This window comes from Bacillus rossius, chromosome 13 (genome assembly GCF_032445375.1).
Source record: "Bacillus rossius redtenbacheri isolate Brsri chromosome 13, Brsri_v3, whole genome shotgun sequence".
Taxonomy (NCBI): domain Eukaryota; kingdom Metazoa; phylum Arthropoda; class Insecta; order Phasmatodea; family Bacillidae; genus Bacillus; species Bacillus rossius.
In genome coordinates, this window is record NC_086340.1 from 7,113,743 (window position 1) to 7,135,487 (window position 21,745).

A 21,745-nucleotide genomic window follows, 5' to 3' on the forward strand; every position below is an offset into this window, starting at 1 on the left:
GTATAGGATACCTATATCTATTTTCTGAAACAAGCGCATGCGCACACTCTCTGTCTTATTCTTTCATCTATCTCTCGTTCCTTCCTCCCTCCCCCTTTTCGGTGGGGGACAAATCATTACACAAAGAGGAGAACGAAAACGAGACCAGAAACGTAAGTATATAGCAAGCACAGTGCTCTCTTTATATCATTTAGCCAAGAAACTATCCTCTGTCCTTTTCGCATCAGAAACGTTAAACAAGTTTTCATGGAAAAAGTTGCATTAAAATTCAGCCTTGAAATTTAACCTCATCCAGCCCCAAAGAAGTTTCTCTTAAAAAAAAAAAAAACAGTTACTGTCTCTGCGATGAGTACGCGCGCAGGTGACGGTGGTCAGTCTACCCGAACACGACTCCATGGTCCCTGCGGTCGGCCATCTGGGTTGCGCCCCGTGCCAAGCACGCGCGCAGGTGACGGAGGTCAGTCTACCCGAACACGACTCTATGGTCCCTGCGGTCGGCCATCTGGGTTGCGCCCCGTGCCACGCCGCGCATAGACTGCTGACGGTTGCAGCGCGGGAGGAACAAAAGGCGAGGACCGCCGTTTCCGGTTCCGCCACCAGAGCGAGGTCTGTGCTTCCACGCCAGTTGGTCCGCCATCTTGGTCTGTGCGATCCGTTATTTTTTCCCCCTGCGAGAGCTTCCAGTGCGAAAACCATCGATTGTCTCTCGTTTACAAGTCTGCGTTCTTGCTCAAGACGTTATAATATTTAATATTGTTTTAACAGATAGTGAGGATTTTTTTTGTGACGGATAAAATCGAAATCTGTTGAATCTATTTCTGACATTCTTTCCCTTTTATAAACTACATTATTCTACCTGGACGTAGCAAATGTGTTTTATTTAACAAAAAAAAAATGGTTGTCTGTAAAGTCGGTTTACGGACGATAGTTTAACGTGACGTCATAACAAAACATTCATGAAAGTATATTTTAGTTAAAGTACTAAATTTAAAAGCTACTTCTGAAAGCCCGCCTTAACCTATTTAATATAATAGTAGATTCATAGGCCAATCGAGTGGAAGAGAGATAGATGCGGAGCAAGCGTACAATGATCGTAACGGGACACAGCGTAACGGGACAATGCGTAACGGGACAATGCGTAACGGGACGCTTTTTCGTGCGCGCAGCCGGCGTTCATCGATTTATTAGACGTTGTCACGTCAAAAAAATTTTTAAAACCCTGCTTTGGACTTGATTTTTGACAAGGGATTTTATTAAAATACTGTCCAACTTGTTAAAAATCACTAATCAGTTAATACCGTGAAGTTTCCGCTTAAGTTAGAAGTTATACTTCTATGGCATTACTAAAATATTAACCTGAAACATTTTAAAACATATATTATAACACTAAGTATATATTTGTCTTTGCTTAAAAGACTGAAATCAGTCTGCAAATACCTACAAACAAACATTAACCTTATTAAGCTGATTCAACAACATCATGTACAATTTAATTAAAAAAAGTAAAAAAAAAAGTTTTTCGAATGATAAGATTTGAACTATGCCCCTTGAGGTAATCTAGCCCGCATTCTACCGCTGTGAATCGCACCCTTTTGGAATTTTGAATGGAGAATATGTGGTGTTTATAATTGCAATGCCAGTTTTTTTTTTAGGTAGTCTTAAAACATGGAATTAATTTTTACTTTGACTATTTTAGTTTACAACAAATATATTCCAGGGTAGTTTCACTATTATATAGTTACATTTTGCACACCAATATGTTTGGTATGTCCCCTAATAGTTGTGAAAGTGACTATGTACGGGTTTATGTTGCTACACGTGGGTCCGCCATCTTGGTGACACATTTTTCGTTCATCGACTACCGTTCCATTTTCACAAAATTACTCCTACCAAAAGCTGTATACCGAAGGCTAACACTTAAAAAAAAAAAAAAAATGTTGCTTGGCCAACACACGTAGGAAGCTTTCTTTTCACAAACGAGAGAGCCAAACGTCCGATCATGCATCTTTTTTTTTTTTTTTTTTTTGTTCATTGTAAATAAATAAATAAATAAATACAACTTGCAGAGATACGAAATTCCAAAACGTTTACGAGAAATCGCCGTTTATTCATTAACATACTTCTGTACATTGGTGCGGCCGTCGCCACATTTTTCGTTTGCCGTGTGTCCGTGAATGTTTATTTTGGACGACTCATAACTAATGGTCAATTAGGTTAGGATAGCTACATTAAAGATACTGTGAAATCATGTAAACGGTTTCCTAGCGCTGGATAGCTACATATTAACAAGTTATTTGCTAAGCAACCATAAAATGATTATACAGTATTTATAATGTAGCTAACATATCCTAATGGACCACAAAATTTAATGCCACACCGGTTTATACAATGAGATAGAACGGCGTATGACGTATGAGTAAGCTAAATCCCAAATAAATACACCTGTTGTGGTACGGAAAAATAAAGCTAGCATGAACTTCGGGGAACATTGGATTTTGGCTCTCTCGTCTGTGAAAAGAAGGCTTCCCCTTTCCAGCACAGGTTAGACGTGAGGCTCCACAGATATAGAGGTATAGAGGTAGGCGCAAACTGGTGGTACCTATGACTCAACGACACAGAGAATTTTTTAATTTGCCAGTGTGCGTCTATAGTGCTTTTCAACCTTAGTTTGCAGAGTGCATTTAAATAGGCATTTACTTTCTCTTTCCACTGCACGTTTTCTGCCATTAGCACTGTCCTTGTTTCAGTGTGCTGTGTTGTCAGATATACACTGGAGAGAAAAAATGTTGTAGATACGATGTTGTGATGGTACAAAAATGTATTAAAATGTATCTAAAACATTGAATTTTGTAAAGTAACATTTCGTATGAAAATTTTGGAAATAGATGTTCATATATTTCATCAAAAATATTATCTAATATTACTTTTTTTTTATTTCGAAAGAGTCATCATTTAAATACGCCATCTTGGTTTCAATTGTTTTAGTCAACAAATTTTTATAACATTTAATACTTTTTTTTTTTTTGCTATTTTGAGTTTAGCATATACTTTAATTGAATGCCTTGTTATTAATGACTACCTAAATAGTTTCGCCCGAGAAATAATAATTGGATAATTGGTGTTAATGGATCCATTTCATTTTTTGTCAGAATTACTACATCTGTGGGAATACTGTCATAGGCACTCATTTATGGTTTAAAAACAAAAATAGTAAAATTAAAAAATATATAACATATTATTATTATTAAAGATGCTATACATTCTAAGATTTTTAATGTTAACAATCTAAATAGTTACAATCTGTACTGCAATCTAAGCGTGAGACAGAATGCAGTACCTACTAATCATAAAATAAAACTTACATTATTTCCTACTGTATATTTACTTTTTAGACTTCGTTTGATATTGAACTTAGATCCATGGCTCAGAAGAAAGAAAATACAGAGAATAATGTGGAAAATTAGAACTATTTTGTAAGCTTCAAAAGTTGACCAAATCAAAACAAAATGATACGTAATCGATATTGTCGCAGGATAAATTTGGGCATACGTTCGTTGCAGAAAATTCTAATAATGATATTGTGTAATTTTACAAAAATAAATGTATGTGGCAGCAGATTTTCCACCGATGTTAGCGTATTATTGAATATTTAGAGACCGGAAAAATTCGCGAATTCATTTCGCGATAGGCTAAAATACAAATCGTTACACCTCAGTGCTGCCTCTGCTGTTGGTTCACAGCTCACCTGGATGACTCTGGGCCGATGAGAAACACCCGACCAAAGCTTTATCGAATCACAGGCTGCTACGCTGGAACGTCTAAGACAGCAGCCAATGAGTGGGTGGCATTTGACCGAGTGTGCGTAGAACTTTGGAGTTCATCCTACAGGTCATTGAACCCGCGAATTTTTCCGGTCCCTATTAATATTCCATCCAGAAGTGTAAAACTGCAACTGCTGAGCTAAGTGCAACGAGACTTCCCGGGGCCACAAGTAAACAACATCCCATCGAGTACTGCTAACTTTCCGACTGTGTACAGTTCTCCTGCCGTTTGTTGTGTGCATAGCTGGACCGCTGAGCTAACAACTTCAGGGAAGTTACTTGCTGTTGCCTCGCACCCAGTAGCCAGTTGGAGGAACAAGTTGGGCATTCTTTCACGAGTTTCTGGATCCGCCACTGGGGGGCGCAAAACTCTCTGGTCGGTTCGCATGATCATTCTGGGTACAAACAGTGGTGTGTCCAAGGAGGGGAACCTCACATAACTTAGAAACACACAACTTAGAACAGTCATAACTTAGAAACCTCGAAAAAATATACGATTAACTTAGAACTGTCATAAGTTAAGAACGATCATAACTTAGAAACACGTAACTTAGAAACACACAACTTAAAAAACCTCGTAACTTAGAACTATCATAACTTAGAAACATACAACTTAGAAACACGAAACGCAGAACCACACAACTTAGAAACGTCGTAACGTAGAAAGTCATAACTTAGAACTATCACAACTTAGAAACACGCAACTTAGAAACACACAACTTAGAACTGTCATAACTTAGAAACACACAACGCCGAAACACATAACTTAGAACTATCATAACTTAGAAACACACAACTTAGAAGATTCTATCTTGTGTGTTTCTAAGTTATGTGTTTCTATGTTGTGTGTTTCTAAGTTGTAACAGCACCCCTCCAAGTAGTGGTTTGAGAGGCTTAAGGGCGTATGTCCCGTTCCAGGGCATTATTTTAGATTTATATTAATCACTGATAAACTTTTAGACATTTTCAATCGTTTAACTTTCATGAAATGAAAAATATATATAGTTGCATACTTTTTGCATAATTAGCTGCCAAAGTTACATTTTTAACCTTTTTGGGTTGTACAAATAAGGAGAATTTAATTTATTGCAGAACTGAAACTTTTTAGGATTAACTGCTATGCCACTGGCTACTTCAAGATATGGGTTGCATTTCTTTCAGAAAATATTAATTAATTTTACCTGACATTTCAAAATTCTCAAAATTTGTATGATCTTGACAGCCAAGAAAAATGAAATGAGTTTTTGTGATAGAAATGCAAACCATTTCTTGAAGTAGCCAGTGGCATTGCAGTTAATCCTAAAAAGTTTCAGTTCTGCAATAAATTAAATTCTCGTTATTTGTACAACCCAAAAAGGTTAAAAATGTAACTTTGGCAGCTAATTATGCAAAAAGTATGCAACTATATATATTTTTCTTTTCGTGAAAGTTTAACGATTGAAAATGTCTAAAAGTTGATCACTGATTAATATAAATCTAAAATCATGACCTGGAACGGGTCATACACCCTTAACATCCTCTCCCCTTTTCCCTCCGCAATTTTCGTTGGATGAAATAAAGTTTTCTGGGTTAAATAACCTGGATGGGTGGGGAGGGGAGCCCCGTTGCTCTGACCTTTATTTTCCATAAATTTTTACCTCTTTTTTTATAAGTTACAAAGTTTCTTTAAAAGTTAGTTTCAAAGCAATTTAAGACAGCGACAAGTTTTGAATTGGTCCGAATGAATTTGTTGAATAAAACATTCTGAAGATACTCAATGCTTGTCTCTCTCTCTCTCTCTCTCTCTCTCTCTATATATATATATATATATATATATATATATATATATATATATATAAATCACACCATACCAATTTTCGTGGCGATCGGTTTGAACGGAATAGAATTTGATGCGCGGCAGCGTCATCTAGTGGAGAGTTATAGCAAAATGGATAGCATAAAAACCTTCTCCGTGTAAAAAAAGACACTCAGAGGGGCCAATTTGCATGGTGATCGGTCAAACGGTGTTGGAGTTTATCAACGTCATACATACCAACATCCACACACACACACACACACATAAAACTGCTCCCTGATGATGACGACTGCAATTTCGACCGAAACGTCGGTGAATTTTTCGCCAAGGACACGGCTACAACCCAGAAACAAACCAAGCTACTTCAGACAATGGCCGTGAAAGCCTTGCGAACATATAATGATGAATTATTTTTAAACTATTTTTTTTTTACGACGCATTAGTTGTTTAAAAATATTATAACCGTAAAAATCGGCTGTGCGCACGAGAAATGAGGGTGGGGGGGGGGGGATTTGCAGTATTTTCCTTCGCGTCTGAGAAAACTTGAAGAGAAACACGAGCATCGATAAGTTTTTTTTTTTTTTTCGGGAGGAAGAAATGAAAGTTCCCCCAGGTAACGGTAGCGGATGTGGGTGGGGAGGTCTGGTCCCAGCTGGGCCCCAGGGTGGCAGGGGTGTCAGTGGGGTGAGAGGGGTGTCAGTTGGGTAGGGGTTGTCGGATTAGGGGGAGGGGATAGGTGGCCACGCCTTCCCCCCCCCCCCCCCCTTCCAACAACCGGCCCGGACAAACACTTCCCTCTCGTATTGATCCGCGGACCGGCGCGCGCGCTACTACCCGGCCCGCAGACATTTACCCTTCCCCCGCTGCTCACCCCATCGCACCGGCACAGCAACACGCTCTTTTTTATTTTATTACTGATACGGAGTTGAAACTTCATTCAGGGGCACGACGAGAGTAAAAAATTTCTGACGCCAAAGAGATATAAAAAAGACCACACTCGAATTACCAACGTCTTTTCTTGCACTTTACCAAATTTTTCTGTTATTAAATCATACATTGAAAATTTTAATACAAAAAATAAAAGCGTAACACAAACATAAACATGACATATGATGAAATAGGTAATAATATAGCCGAATTAAGCTTTGATTAAATTTTCAAAGATACGAGGTAACTGAAAAAATTAATTAAGCACAGGCGCACACATGCTGGTAATAAACTAACAATTAGAAAGTCCCGCGTTGCCGGAACATGATAACAATGATAAAACCAGTCACTAACACATTCGCACACGGAATCAAGCAGGAGGTAAGCCGCCAAGTTTTTTTTCCAGGCGGCGGCGAACAGCTGTTTTCTAAGCCGACAGCAACGAGAATTTTCTGAGTTCACATCGGTCTGCGTGGTCTTTTCTTTTGAATAAAAAAAAAAGGAAAAAATAAATAAAATGCCAGTGTTAAAATTACGTCACAATTTTGATGACTGTAATGAATTTTTAGTCGCTCTTTGCAACTGGAATAGTGAATGATTGGAAACAGACCTTCATGCCCAATAGCTGATTACTTTACCATCTAAATAACCAGTTATTCAATCTAAACCGTAACTGCCGTGGCTGGTATTGGCAAATAACCATTTCGCTCACTCCTAGCTGCTATCTGCTTTTAATGGTGACGAGCGACTTTTAAGATTCGTGCAACGAATTCTAGCGGCGGGCGCAGAAAGTATGTGTGTGGTTCGCATCCAGAAATTTTTGGTAAGAATCCTACGTTAAACTTCGTGTGCGAGTTTCGTATTATAAGTTTATTTGCAACATGGACAACGTCAGAACACTCGTATCAGTTCGCTCGTTACCAAGGTTAGATGTGTACACATCACTGGCGGGTACTACTCAAAGACTCGATTTAATTTTTGACGTGACAACGTCTAATAAATCGATGAACGCCGGCTGCACGCACGAAAAAGTGTCCCGTTTCGCACATTGTCCCGTTATGCTGTGTCCCGTTATGCTGTGTCCCGTTACGCTCACTGTACGATTGCGCCGCATCTATCTCTCTTCCACTCGATTGGAACAACCATCGGTTCGACTTTTTCGAGGCACATTAAACTTGAAACACTCCCATTCGTTTCCTACTCTTTTTATTTATTAATTTTTTTGGTTATTTTTCCATTTTTACATTTTTTTTCCAAAATAAAGAGCAATAAACAAAAAGAATCATAAAAGAGAATTTAAAAAAATATTTAGAAATTTTAATATCAAGTTGAACCACCTAACCGACGTGCAAGGGAATATACTATTTTATGGAGCCAATTGAACATTCCAATCAAGCAATCACTTTCATTCATAAAGTTATAGTTAAAATAATCTGTTCGTTAAAGTAATAAACATATTTCAATTAATGAGTGCAAATAAAAGTAAATTTATCAATTAAATTGTAGATTTAATTTCACTCCTTCTTTGTATCCATACAAAATAGTGATAATTCAATAAAAATGATTCAATTTTATTCATAAAAGTATGCAATCATTTCATCAATGTTTCGTTATGACGTTGTCACGTTAAACTATCGTCCGTAAACCGACTTTACAGACAACCAATTTTTTTTTCCAACTCTCTTTCAAGGGAAAAAAATTAAAAAAAAAAAAAATGTTAATGATTTTTTTGTTGAATTTTAAAAAAGGTATAATTTATAATCTGTTTTCGTTTTACAAGTCAAATTTCACTGCATTTTATTTTTTTTTTTTGGAATGTGTAATGTGTTAGAAAGTAAAGTTAGCAACTGGGCAGAACTTTGTGTTGGCGTATTTTCAAAACAGCCTGGCGCCAGACTCGTCTAGGGGGGAGCGGAGGGAGATACCACGCTCCACGAGAAACGAGCAAAGTTCGTTGGATGTCGTTCAGAAGGCGGGGGTGGAGTTTGAGGGGGGGGGGGAGGGGGTTTCAAGCGTGTGCGAGGCGCCAGCGCTGCCAAGGAGGTTGAAGACGTGTACAGCCACATGTAACCTCCTTGGCTCCTGCGCAACCGTATTAAAAAAAATATATGGTTGTCTGTAAAGTTGGTTTACGGACGATAGTTTAACGTGACAACGTCATAAAAAAACATTGATGAAATGATTGCATACTTTTATGAATAAAATTGAATCATTTTTATTGAATTATCACTATTTCGTATGGATACAAAGAAGGAGTGAAATGAAATCTACAATTTAATTATTGATAAATTTACTTTTATTTGCACTCATTAATTCAAATATGTTTATTACTTAAACGAAGATATTATTTTAACTATAACTTTTATACATGTTTGCTATTTAACTTCTTCCAATCTGTGTTATTCTGTTAAGGATAGGACGATGATAGGAAAAGTAGGAAATGAATGGGAGTGTTTCAAGATTAATGTGTCTCGAAAAAGTCAAATCGATGGTTGTTCCAATCGAGTGGAAGAGAGATAGATGCGGCGCAAGCGGGATAATGTGTATAACGGGACACTTTTTCGTGCGTGCAGCCAGCGTTCATCGATTTATTAGACGTTGTCACGTCAAAAAATAGTGACAGTACGGAAGCCTACAGTTCGCATAACCTCTACCCCTCCCTTCCCTTAACCTAACTAAAAATAAGTGGATTCGTTTGGGAGGAGTCTGGATTAGGGAAAAGACTAATGGTGGTGCTCCAAGACGTACGGGTGAGGTAACGAATGAGCACCGCCTTAAAAATATTGAGTTAAAAACATTCAAAATATTTTCGCTGCGTAGAATATGAGAAAATGGTTAAATGATCTTTTTTTTTTAATATTGGTGAACATATAGGATGTTATGTACATTAAGTTCTTAAAATATTCCCGAAGTTTATAGAAGTTTCCAAAACCTTTCCATAAGAAATAGGTACTGCATAATCTACCAACGCCTGTAGGCTGTCACAAAATGGATTTTTTTTAAAGTTATTTTAATGTTCAGCCTGTTTTCTGCAAAGATTTTAATAATAACGAAAATAAAGTAAATGCTAATTTAAAATTTAAAAAGCATATCATTGGCTCTTGTATAAGCGTTAGAATCTTTTAAGTTACAATTTTAGGATTTAATTTTTAATTCTTATTTCTTAAATTGGTTTCATTGAAGCAACATTTCATTTATATGCGTTTTTCTTAACTAAATATTCAGATTGCAGTGTTAAAAATCAGGAGAGTCAACCATAGATTCTAAGATTTTAAATACGCATAGCTGTAAGAAAAAAAAAATACTCATAAAAATTTGTTGTAGGAGATTTTTAAAAAATGAAGGCGTTTTCTGTAACATGAAATAACCAGTTATAGTCAGTACGTGTATAATTTTTGCAGACCCAGATATTTCGCGGTTTCATCTAAAGACAAACACTTACAGTTATGTTTATCTGACGTCTTTAATTGGGCCAGAGATGTTTTTGCACGCGCCAAGGAAGTCGGAACACAATAACAAGCACGACAGCCACTGAACGGTCCAATAACATTTAGGTCATTCAGAAAAAAATTGGCCAGTGAACCAATCAAAACGTGGCACCATCCAACTAGCCATCAGAAGGCTGTTTCACAAAGTTACACGTTTGTTACTAACAATTATATGTATGTATATATAATTGAAGTTGTCTGTAAAGTCGGTTTACGGACGATAATTTTACGTGATAACTTCATAAGAAAACATTGATGAAAAATTGCATACTTTTTAATATTTTCAAATATTATTTACAGTTTATGCAAATTTAATTTAAATAATTTGTTCAAATATAATCACGAACAATTAGTTATCGAAATAAACTGAAATCAAATCAATGTCAATAAATTGTTAATTTCAAATGACGAAATTGGACAAATAAATCAAATTTTTTTTAAATTGCCGCTTTTAAAAAGCCCGCCTTAACCTGTTTGATATTATAGAAGATTTTCTCGCACGATGGTTGGCCGGTTCTTGCACGCTCGGCTCAGGCGGAACGTGACAATGAGTCATGCTTTTTCGTGCGTGCAGCCGGCGTTCATCGATTTATAAGACGTTATCACATCAAAAAAGATCATAATAACAAGTTGTAACGATCAACCATTTCATATAGAATTTAAAATCTTGTCACTAACAAACAAAATTTTCAGTTTGTGTGACAAGTGTATTTGGTACACTTGTAATTAACAAGATATGACAACATAACCTAATTTAATAATGTACCTGCAACAGTTATTATCGTTAAGTTGCAGCATAAATTTGTTTAAAATTATGGTTCACTTCTGCACTTTTTATTTTTCAATGGTGGATGATTGGGAAAGGGGGGGGGGATGAAATTCGGGGGATATTTTGGTTAAGGCGGTATGTTATTTTTGGTAATGCAATTTGAGATTTCAAAACACCTGGAACAACAAGATGCACAGGAAGTGATTCATGTTTAGATTGAAAATTTAACAGTCCAAACCTCTTGTTGAAGTAAGTTTTTTGAATGCACAAAATTCTAATTTTGTTTATTTTTCTATTTTTTTAAATTGTTTTTTAATAAATTTCTTGTATTCGCCACATTTATATTTAATCATTAGATAAATAACTAAATCACAATATCTTTCCACGAAAATTATAAGGAAACTTGTGGAACATTAGGATAAAACAACAAATGTCAGCTACAAATTTGTAATCTACCATCGTCAATTACCCAGGTTATTTTAATAGCCTATAAGTAGGGACTGATAAAATTCGTGCTTTCAATGACATCTAGGATAGACTCCACGATCCTCTTTTAAGTATTCCGGAAAAATACATATTCTCATTGGCTACTGACTCGTGGCACCTGTTTACTGGGATGCTTGCGATTCGCTACTCTATTGTTTTTTTTTTTTTTCATTTGCTCAGCATCTTTCAGATAAACTGTATGCACGTGTCATAGTTAGAGCCACGGAAATTTCGCGGATTCATTTAGTCGCAAGCTAGAATGCAAACCTCCACACTGTCGCACTGTGTTCATGATTGGACCGCAGTTATCTGGACACGCCCCTCTGCGACCGTGAGCCAACGATGTCCAGCTAGGAGAGAAGTAAGCGAATCAGGTAGTGCCAAATAACAAGGATAAAAATGTTCTCGCTAAGAAATCAACCAATGGGAAAGTAAACATGGGTCGAGCACACCTATAATTTTGAATTCTATGCTGAGGCCAGAGGAATCCGCGAAATTTCCGGGACTCTAGTCATAGTTAGAGACTTGCAAAATTCGCGGATTCATTCCGTGATAGGCTAGAATTCGAACACATATACCTCTTACATGATGTTGCTATTGGCTTACTGTTCATCTGGACGAATCTCAACAAGTTATAAACCCTCAACCAAAGAAGGATCGAATCACAGACAAACCAGCTTAGACGACTTACAAGTCGGCAGCCAATGAACTTGCGTTATTTGCCCGAGTGTACAGGGGTATGTGCAGTCTATCCTGAAGGCCATCGAAATCGCGAATTTTTCCGGTCCCGAATCATTAGAGTCCCGGAAATTTCGCGGATTCCTCTGGCCTCAGGATAGAATTCAAAGTTATAGGTGTGCTCAACCCATGTTTACTTTCCCATTGGTTGATTTCTTAGCGAGAACATTTTTATCCTTGTTATTTGGCACTACCTGATTCGCTTACTTCTCTCCTAGCTGGACATCGTTGGCTCACGGTCGTAGAGGGGCGTGTCCAGATAACTGCGGTCCAATCATGAACACAGTGCGACAGTGTGGAGGTTTGCAATCTAGCTTGTGACTAAATGAATCCGCGGAAATTCCGTGGCTCTACTAATCATAGTATGCGAGTGTGCAAGTATGAAAGTATGGAAGTGTGCATGTATGCTAGCATGTAATGTGTGCAGTATACTGCGTCATTTCCACTTCTCCCCTGCCGTCTCCACCTCTACCTGTTCCCCCACCACGTACCTGGTTGATCCCCTCAAAATTTTCGTAACGCTCGAAAATTGTAGCCCCTCAACAAAGAAGTTTCACTTCGAAAGTTAATAACATTAAAAAAATTAAAAGAACTTGAAACAGGAATACAGCAGATATGTATGTGGTTACAAATTTTACACAAACACATAAGCGGCTGTGGTTGTGGAATAATTGGTAGGGACCGGAAAAATTCGCGAATTCATATCGCGATAGGCTAAAATGCAAATCGTTATACCTCAGTGCTGCCTCTGCTATTGGCTCACAACTCACCTGGATGACTCTGGGCCAATGAGAAACACCCAACCAAAGCTTTATCGAATCACAGGCTGCTACGCTGGAACGTCTCACAAGACAGCAGCCAATGAGTGGGTGGCATTTGACCGAGTGTACGTATAACTATGGAGTTCATCCTACAGGTCATTGAAACCGCGAATTTTTCCGGACCCGACCAATAATTGGTGACATTGAAGAATGTATTTCGCGACCTTACGAAATAGTCCTAAAATATTCCGTTCTATAGGTCTAAATCATTTAGTTCGCTTTATGGGTAATCAGGTCGTAAGGAGACCTAAGGACATTTCGTAGAGTCGAAGAATGACATGTAGTCGTAAGGCTTTATATAATTCCATCCTTACCACGACTAGCCAATCAGCACTTAGTAATTTAAGACTACGAGAATCAAAAACTGCGTGCGAAAACATAGTTGTTCTGATTTATGGAGTAACCACATACATTTACGTATCGCTGTGAAGTATCGTATTCCTCTCACGGTTTTTGTTGGATTGTGATTTTTTTTTTCTGCAGTGATATCAGAACAAGTTTACTTTAAAATGTCGTTTATATTGCGCACTTAACATCGTTTCGACTTGTAGACAGTTACGACCTCGATGTAGATTACTAAGATTTCACGTGGATAGTAAACTCACTTGTCTGCTACTCGCAAAGCTGTTCCGCTGGCAGTAAACGAGTTCAGGCGTTAGTTAATCGTGGAACAGAAATAACAATTTTAAAAAAAAATTCAAATAAATCGTTGAATGTTTAGGGATGGCTGTGATAAAAAGTTTCAAAAATAATGTTTGCCGAATAACCAGCACAGATACATAAATAATACACATTCGTTTGAAAGGTTCGTTTGCATAAAATGCCGGTACATTATTTTACTGTCCTGACTTGTCAGTAATTTACGTTAGCGTAATTACTGCCTTCCAAAAATAATGTGCCGGCCAGGATTGCGACCCACTGCTCAGTAACAACACGCCAGCGATGAAGAATGACTGTGAAGCGGCCATCTTGTTTTGTTTTTTTATGCGTAGTCTCTGTCAAGTCGATCACTCGTCCACGTAGCATATAGTGTTTATTAATGCCTCCTCACCTCCTCATGCTCCAGTGTCACACATTGCCTACCCGGGCACACATTCCATGCGCAGTGCTTCAGTAAAAAAAAAAGTGGTTGTCTGTAAAGTCGGTTAACGGACGATAGTTTAACGTGACGTCATAACAAAACATTGATGAAATGATTGCATACTTTTATGAATAAAATTGAATCATTTTTATTGAATTATCACTATTTTGTATGGATACAAAGAAGGAGTGCAAATGAAATGTACAATTTAATTGATGAATTTACTTTTATTTGCACTCATTAATTCAAATATGTTTATTATTTTAACGAAGAGATTATTTTAACTATAACTTTTATATATGTTTGCTATTTAACTTCTTCCAATCTGTGTTATTCTGTTAAGGATAGGACGATGATAGGAAAAACAGGAAACTAATGGGAGTATTTGAAGTTTAATGTGCCTCGAAAAAGTAAAATCGATTGTTGTTCCAATCGAGTAGAAGAGAGATAGATGCGGCGCAAGCGTACAATGAGCGTAATGGGACAAAGCGTAACGGGACAATGAGTCATCCTTTTTCGTGCGTGCAGCCGGCTTTTTTCGATTTATTAGACGTAAAAAATAGAAGTGTTTTGTTTCGGGATAATTTGTAGGCATTAAAACATCCGGTACAGGATCTCGAAAGCACCCGAGAAACTTGCCATCACAACTTTTTATCTTCGTTTGTCCGCTGTATAATGTCACGTATACCGTTCAGGTATCATAGCTGTTCTGTGCACGACGAGAAGACTGCGCGCCAGTCCAGAGGAGACACCGCGCTAGAAGCACCAGCGAGCGTCGCGCTTATCATCCCGCCTCGCCGACACACATACACCCCTGACGAGGCGGGCGGGCAAAACAAAGACGATGCGAAGACGAATTAAAAAAAAAAAAACACAGCAACTCTGGAATGCAAGACAACAAATTTTTTTAATCTTATCAATCAGTCAAATGTACCGCTGCCAGATACTGCTGCAGTAGGCCTACGTTCTTTCTAGACAATTCTTGCGTTATCTATGTATTGTGTTTTTTTTTATCTGCAGAAGTGTTAGTGAGATAAAGACACGCGACACAAGCCGTTCTCGTGTTTTTTCAGCTCGTAATCTCGTCAGTGGGGACAAGATTATGTTGTGAGTTGCGATAAAGCCGAAATAACACCGAAAATCGTTCCGATACACCATAAAAAAAAACCGTAATGTAAGTTGATACGCCACAAAGCATCAGAATGCATCTAAATTCATGAAATTAAACAGAATTTTTACACACAATAACAAAAAATCACACAAAAAAAAACTTTTAATATATTAAATTCAATGAATATATTTACTACAATGCAGTTTGTACCAAAATGTAGTGTCTAAATACTCTAAATGGATGGGCAAATTTAATAGTTTTACTTTGTGTGAGCTAACATCTCATATTAATAACTCATTTGTACATTCGTGATGATGGTACAGTTTAAACACACAAGAATATTTTTTTTATTTTTTTTTTATTCTGAGTATTCTTGCCCTGGGCAAGCTTATTACTAGAGACATGCATATTTCGCGAAAAGATTCTGCGACTAGCTGAAAGTTTAAACACCGTAGCATTATCCAGGGGCTTAGCCAGGGGGGGGGGGTTGGGGGTTAACCCCCCCCCCCCCCCTTAGCACAGATCTTTAATTAATTTCTTTTTAATCACTCAAACAAATTTCTTATTAAAATTAATAAAATTTTTACCATTACAATATTTAAATTTAAGTACCGAAAACTGCTAAAATAGCACTATTTTACACCTTAAAATCCAAATTTTCCCGGGGGACCACCCCCGGACCCCCCGCTTTAATACGGTATGGGGGGGGGGGGCATGCTTCTTAACACCCCCCCATACACAAATCCTGGCTACGCCACTGGCATCATCTGTGTTTCGTGATTGGGTGAGTTTATTTCAGTTGCACGTCGATTGTTACAACACCAATAACAGTAGTTGAATGCGGAAGCAAATGCGTCCTGAGTGGCCCGGTCAAACAAGGCAACGACGTCTCTCGCAGACGGACGCCAATCACAAGGAAGAAACCGCTGGTGCGGGTATACCTTGTTGCAGTCTAATAGGCGTTCAGATTTATTCGCGAAAAATGCCTGCCCCTACTTATTACTAGAGACCGGAAAAATTCGCGAATACATTTCGCGATAGGCTAAAATACAAATCGTTATACCTCAGTGCTGCCTCTGCTATTGGTTCACAACTCACCTGGATGACTCTGGGCCAATGAGAAACACCCGACCAAAGCTTTATCGAATCACAGGCTGCTACGCTGGAACGTCTCACAAGACAGCAGCCAATGAGTGGGTGGCATTTAACCGAGTGTACGTAGAAATGTGGAGTTCGTCCTACAGGTCACTGAACCCGCGAATTTTTCCGGTCCCTACTTATTACGTTATTACAAATTACTTTATTGTATAAGTTCATCACATACAGTGGAAGTGGCACTATTTCGGTAGAATAAGTATTAATTTATCATTTTAGTGTATTTTTTATGAAAAGAATTCATTAATAAAATAACACTGAAATTTATTGTTTTAAAAATGAAGTGGGCTTACACATAAAACCGTAAAATCTTGTCTCTACTCAGCGGTAACAACGATTCGGAATAAAACGCGCGTGCGTTGCGTGGAATAAAAAACCAAGTTAAAAAAACTGAGCTAAAGACCCTGTCACAGAGTCAAAACTGTGCTTAAATCACTGTCACGCTGATAAAAACTGTGTTGACGACTCTGTCACGCTGTCAAAAACTGTCTTCAAGATCTTGTCACACTGTAAAAAACTGTCCTAACCCCTGTAACACTGTAAAAAAAACTGTCCTAAAGATCCTATCACATTGTCGAAAACTGTCCTAAAGACCCTGTCACACTGTCAAAAACTGTCCTAAAGGCTCTGCCACATTGTCAAAAACATTCCGCCTAGTGCCCAACACCATCCGATAATTATTTGTTCGAAGGATGTTGGAGGGTTATGACGTCACTAACGCAGCCAGGTTGGCTTGACAAGTGGGGTGCTCGAGTCTCCATAGAATAGGACAGGTTCTGAATTACGTTGGATGTTTGACGGAATTATCCAATCAGATTAGGGCCCAGCGAAATATTACGGCTAGGGCCATGCACTTTTCGCGAAAATATTTCCGTAACAGCTGTGTGGTAAAAACTTTGTAGCATTGTGTAGGTTTCGTGGTTGGCTGGGTTTATTTATGGCAACGGCTTCTCTTGCAGATGGCCGCCAATTACAAGAGAATAATCGCTAGCGCGGACATCTGTTATTGTAAGCTAATGAGCGAACACATTTTTTTTTTCTCTCGCAAAACCCACGTGCCTTTATAAATGGCCCGAGTTTCCGTCTTAACAAATCTTTAAAATAAAGGGTACATGTGATCAAATATTGTAGATGACAGTATAGGAAACTCAGGCCTGTTAACATGAGCGAAGCACGAGTCACGCACCTACAGCGATCCTAGCGGCGTTAGATGTAAGTATACGCGTAAAATTCAGATTTGTGTACGTACGTTTTGATGGGTGACTTAGGCCATGGAGGTAATAAGTAATGGGAAGCCTATAATGTACATTCTATATTGCACAGACCCGAATACTCACGTTGGCAAGCCTTCTTTTCACAGGTGAGAGAGCCATACCCGAAGTTCCCCGAAGTTCATGCTCGCTTTTTTTCCCCCCGTTCTATCTCATTGTATAAACCGGCGTGGCATTAAATTTTGCGGTCGATTAGGATAGATTAGCTACATTATAAATACTTTAAAACATTGTGGTAGGTTGGTTATATTAGGTAAGTATAGCTACATTAAAAATACTGTAAAATAATTTAATGGTTGCTTAGCAAATAACTTTTTAATATGTAGCTATCCAGCGCTAGGAAACAGTTTACATGATTTCACAGTATCTTTAACGTAGCTATCCTAACCAAATCAACCGTCCACAATGTTTTAAAGTATTTATAATTTAGCTAACCTAACCTAATTGACCATTAGTTATCATTAAAAAATACCGAAGATGCACGAGCGGGCGTTTGTCTCTCTCGTCTGTGAAAAGAAGGCTTGCCAACGTGAGTATTCGGGTCTGTGCAATATAGAATGTACATCATAGGCTTCCCAATAAGTAATACTTCCATGACTTGGACACAGTTTTACTTTAAACTCTGGGAAAAAAAAACTCTTCTTGTACTGAATGTATATGAAAGTGTGCAAGTATGCGAGTGAACAAGTATGCGAGTGAGTGAGCAAGCAGGCGAGTGAACAAGTATGCGAATGCGCAAAAAAAATAATAAACAAGCGCGGAAGTAGGCTTGCGTGTCACGATGCGAAATGCCTTCTACCGCCCCACTCCTGAGACCTCTGGCCTCTCCACCATCGAACCCCCCACTCCCCGATCGTGTCACTTTTCGTTACACTTTCCTTTAACGCTCCGATGAGTCATCACCTCTCCTCAACCCTACCGGCTGTTAGAGAAAGTTTCATTCCATCGAGTCATTACGGGGAGATGACACAGCCCTAAGGAAATTGCGATGGCTAAGAAAATAACGGAAGATTTTTTTTTTCCAAGTCGACTAACAGCTGTTGGGTTGTACTCCGTCTGTTGGTTTGCGGTATCTTTCTTTCTAAGCCCTTAACATCTCCCCCTCCCCCCCCCCCCTTTTTCCCAGGCACACGAGGGGAAACATTCTTGCCCGCCAGCTGTTCGGTGTAAATTTATGAGGGTCCGTGTGTCTGCAGAGGAGAGAGGTTGGGCTGCCCCCCCCCCCCCCTCCCCGTGCAATGGTGAACACTTCTGTTCATCGCCCAAGCTCGAGTCTTGATGCGGTTCAGGGCGGGGCCCGGGCAAGCCCTAAGCAATTTTTAAAATTTTTTTTTTTGGGTTCAATATTTTTGTGCTGTCATCATTTGTAGGAATATTTTCGTTCTCTTAGTCCATTTTTCTTTGTTTTTCTTTGTTTGGTGACCATATTCCTGTTATGGAATATTATGTGGTGTTTATATCCTGTTTACAACAGCAATTTTTTTGCTTAATTTGTGTTTTTGTCTTTTGGTTGTTTTTTTTTGTAGTTTTCTTCTACAGACATACATGTGCTTAGCAATGGCGTATGTCCAAAAGCTTACATCAAGTCAGAAACTTGTTTTCTGAGGGGGCTACGATTTTTGAGCGTTGAGATAATTCCGATCGCATGAGGGGGAATAGCTAGGTACGTGGTGGGGGAACCGGTAGAGGAGGAGAGTGCGTCAGCGGCGACGCCACTCCAACGCATGCTCCCAGTGGTCATTGTTAAGTAAAATAATTATATAATTAAAGTTTAGTTTCGACTACAAAAATAGTTACCATAATACCTGTATTTTCAGGTTAAATAGCATTCTAAAAAGAGTACGGATAATAAATAACCACGCAGTTATAACGTAGCGCGTATCATCTCATTATATGTCAGCCAGTATTAACTACCTACATAGCTACCATAGCCATGACACGCGATCCACACGCAACCCAATGCTATCTATCCCAGTGCACTCATCCAAATGTCTGTCGGGATCTTTTGCAACCGTGAGTAGCAGGCTCTGGAATAAACTAGACCAAGCGACAAGGCAAACAAAAAATCTAGCTTCCTTTAAGTACAGGCTGAAAAAAACATCTTTGTAACAACTGCTTACCATGACCACTTCGCCGCTACCCTACTGCTTGAATCTGTGTGTGAGTGGTTTTAATGTAGTAGCACCTATATTTTTGATAGGCTACTATTTGCTGTATGTTTAATCACTTTCCTTTTTCTGTATGTCTATGCTTAATTTTTAATTACCTTAAATTAGTTATGGTTGAATCTTTTGTAATAGTTAATATTTGAACATTAAGTTTTAATTTTAATTTGTTCTCTTAATATTTAGTCTATATCATGCTTAGTTTTTAATATTCAAATCTTTGATGTAATTGCAGAAAAGGGGTTAAGTGTAAGAAAAGGCGTACCGCCTTAACTTCGCCACCAGTAAAGACGATAAATAAATAAATAATAGCACGCGACTGTAAAATAGAGGGCCCGTGTCTGATCCTGGGTCCAAGGCCCGTGACAGAACGTGGGGGCCGCTACTCTGGAACGAACACTGGACCAGGCCACGCGGTCTACAAGGCCGTGCACATAGGCCCCCCAGGTAACTGCTCCCGTGAGGGCAAACCCCGAGGAGGAGTGAAGGATGGGTCTTTTGCGTGTCCAAAATTGAAATAAATTCCAATCAATGGCATGAGCTCCGAGAGCCGAGAAACGGGTACGCCGTTTCCAGACATATCAAATTAAAATTCAAAGTTTTTTTTTTTATTGAACACGATACCACTTTACAACTCAGAGTGGTTACATTGGCACTCCAGAAGTCATTGCTAGGGGCAGGTATTTTTCGCGAAAAGATCTGAACACTCATTAGACTGCAACAAGGTATCCCCGCACTTGTGGTTTCTTCCTTGTGATTGGCGGCCGTCTGCGAGAGAAGTCGTTGCCTTATTTGACCGAGCCATTCAGAATGCGTTTACTGCCGCACTGAATCACTGTGATTGGTGTTGTTACAATCGATATGTACCTGGGAGAAACTCTCCCAATCACGAAACACAGACGATGCTACAGTGTTTTAACTTTCATCTCGTCTCGAAATCTTTTCGCGAAATCTGCATGGCCCTAGTCATTGCTCTTTTGCCAATTACACAATCGGTTACAATATTTAATTTACACATCAAAATATACATTACAGTATCACAAAAAGGAAAATTTAAGAAACCTTTTGCAGTGTGAAGTTTCCAGACGCGGTATGGTTATTGGCAGCCGAAACAGCTACGTCGAGATTTTGAAGAAAACCAGGCGAGAAGACAGTCTAAAAAAACCTATTTACACATTCTCCTTTAATCACAGGCTGAAGAAGCAACACCTGGAACACCTACTAAGTATTTTCACTTACGCCGTTATTTCAAGACACAAAAATAAGTGTTCAGGTTTTGAGTATGTTACACCTGTACCCTAACCATATTCCTAATGCACAGTGTGACACGGCCAGTGAATTTAATTTTAGACCACTGAATTTTGTGTCCCATCCATGACCTATTTGTAGGGACCGGAAAAATTCGCGGGTTCAATGACCTGCAGGATGAACTCCATAGTTTTACGTACACTCGGTCAAATGTCACCCACTAATTGGCTGCTGTCTTGTGAGACGTCCCAGCGTAGCAGCCTGTGATTCGATAAAGCACTGGTCGGGTGTTTCTCATTGGCCCAGAGTCATCCAGGTGAGTTGTGAGCCAATAGCAGAGGCAGCACTGAGGTATAACTATTTGTATTTTAGCCTATCGCGAAATGAATTAGCGAATTTTTCCGGTCTCTACCTATCTGTTGTCCAAATTCCGCACATGCGCGTTGTTAATTCTTTCGGCGATGCACAGATGGCGGACCCGCAGAACACTAAACACTTTAAGCTCAGGAGTCGCCATGTTTGTGTAGGTGGCGCTGCGAGCGAGAGAAAAACAAAGCAGTACTCGCGCATGCGCTTATGTGAAATTTGAGTTACTCTTTGAGACCTTGAACCAACACTCTGCTAACGCTATGAAAATATTAAAGGTTATAACTGGGACATTCTTTCATGGACATGATGTATTGTGGTACGTGTGCCGTGGCTATGGTATGCGTGTCGTGGCTATGGTTCATCTACCGTGGCTATGGTACGTTTTTTGAAATTTTTTTTTCCTAACCTAACTAATAACTAAGTGTATTTGGGAGGGGTCTTGGTAGGGAAGACTCTAAGTGCGTCTCAGGCCGAAGCCTATACGCTCTAATCATGCAGGT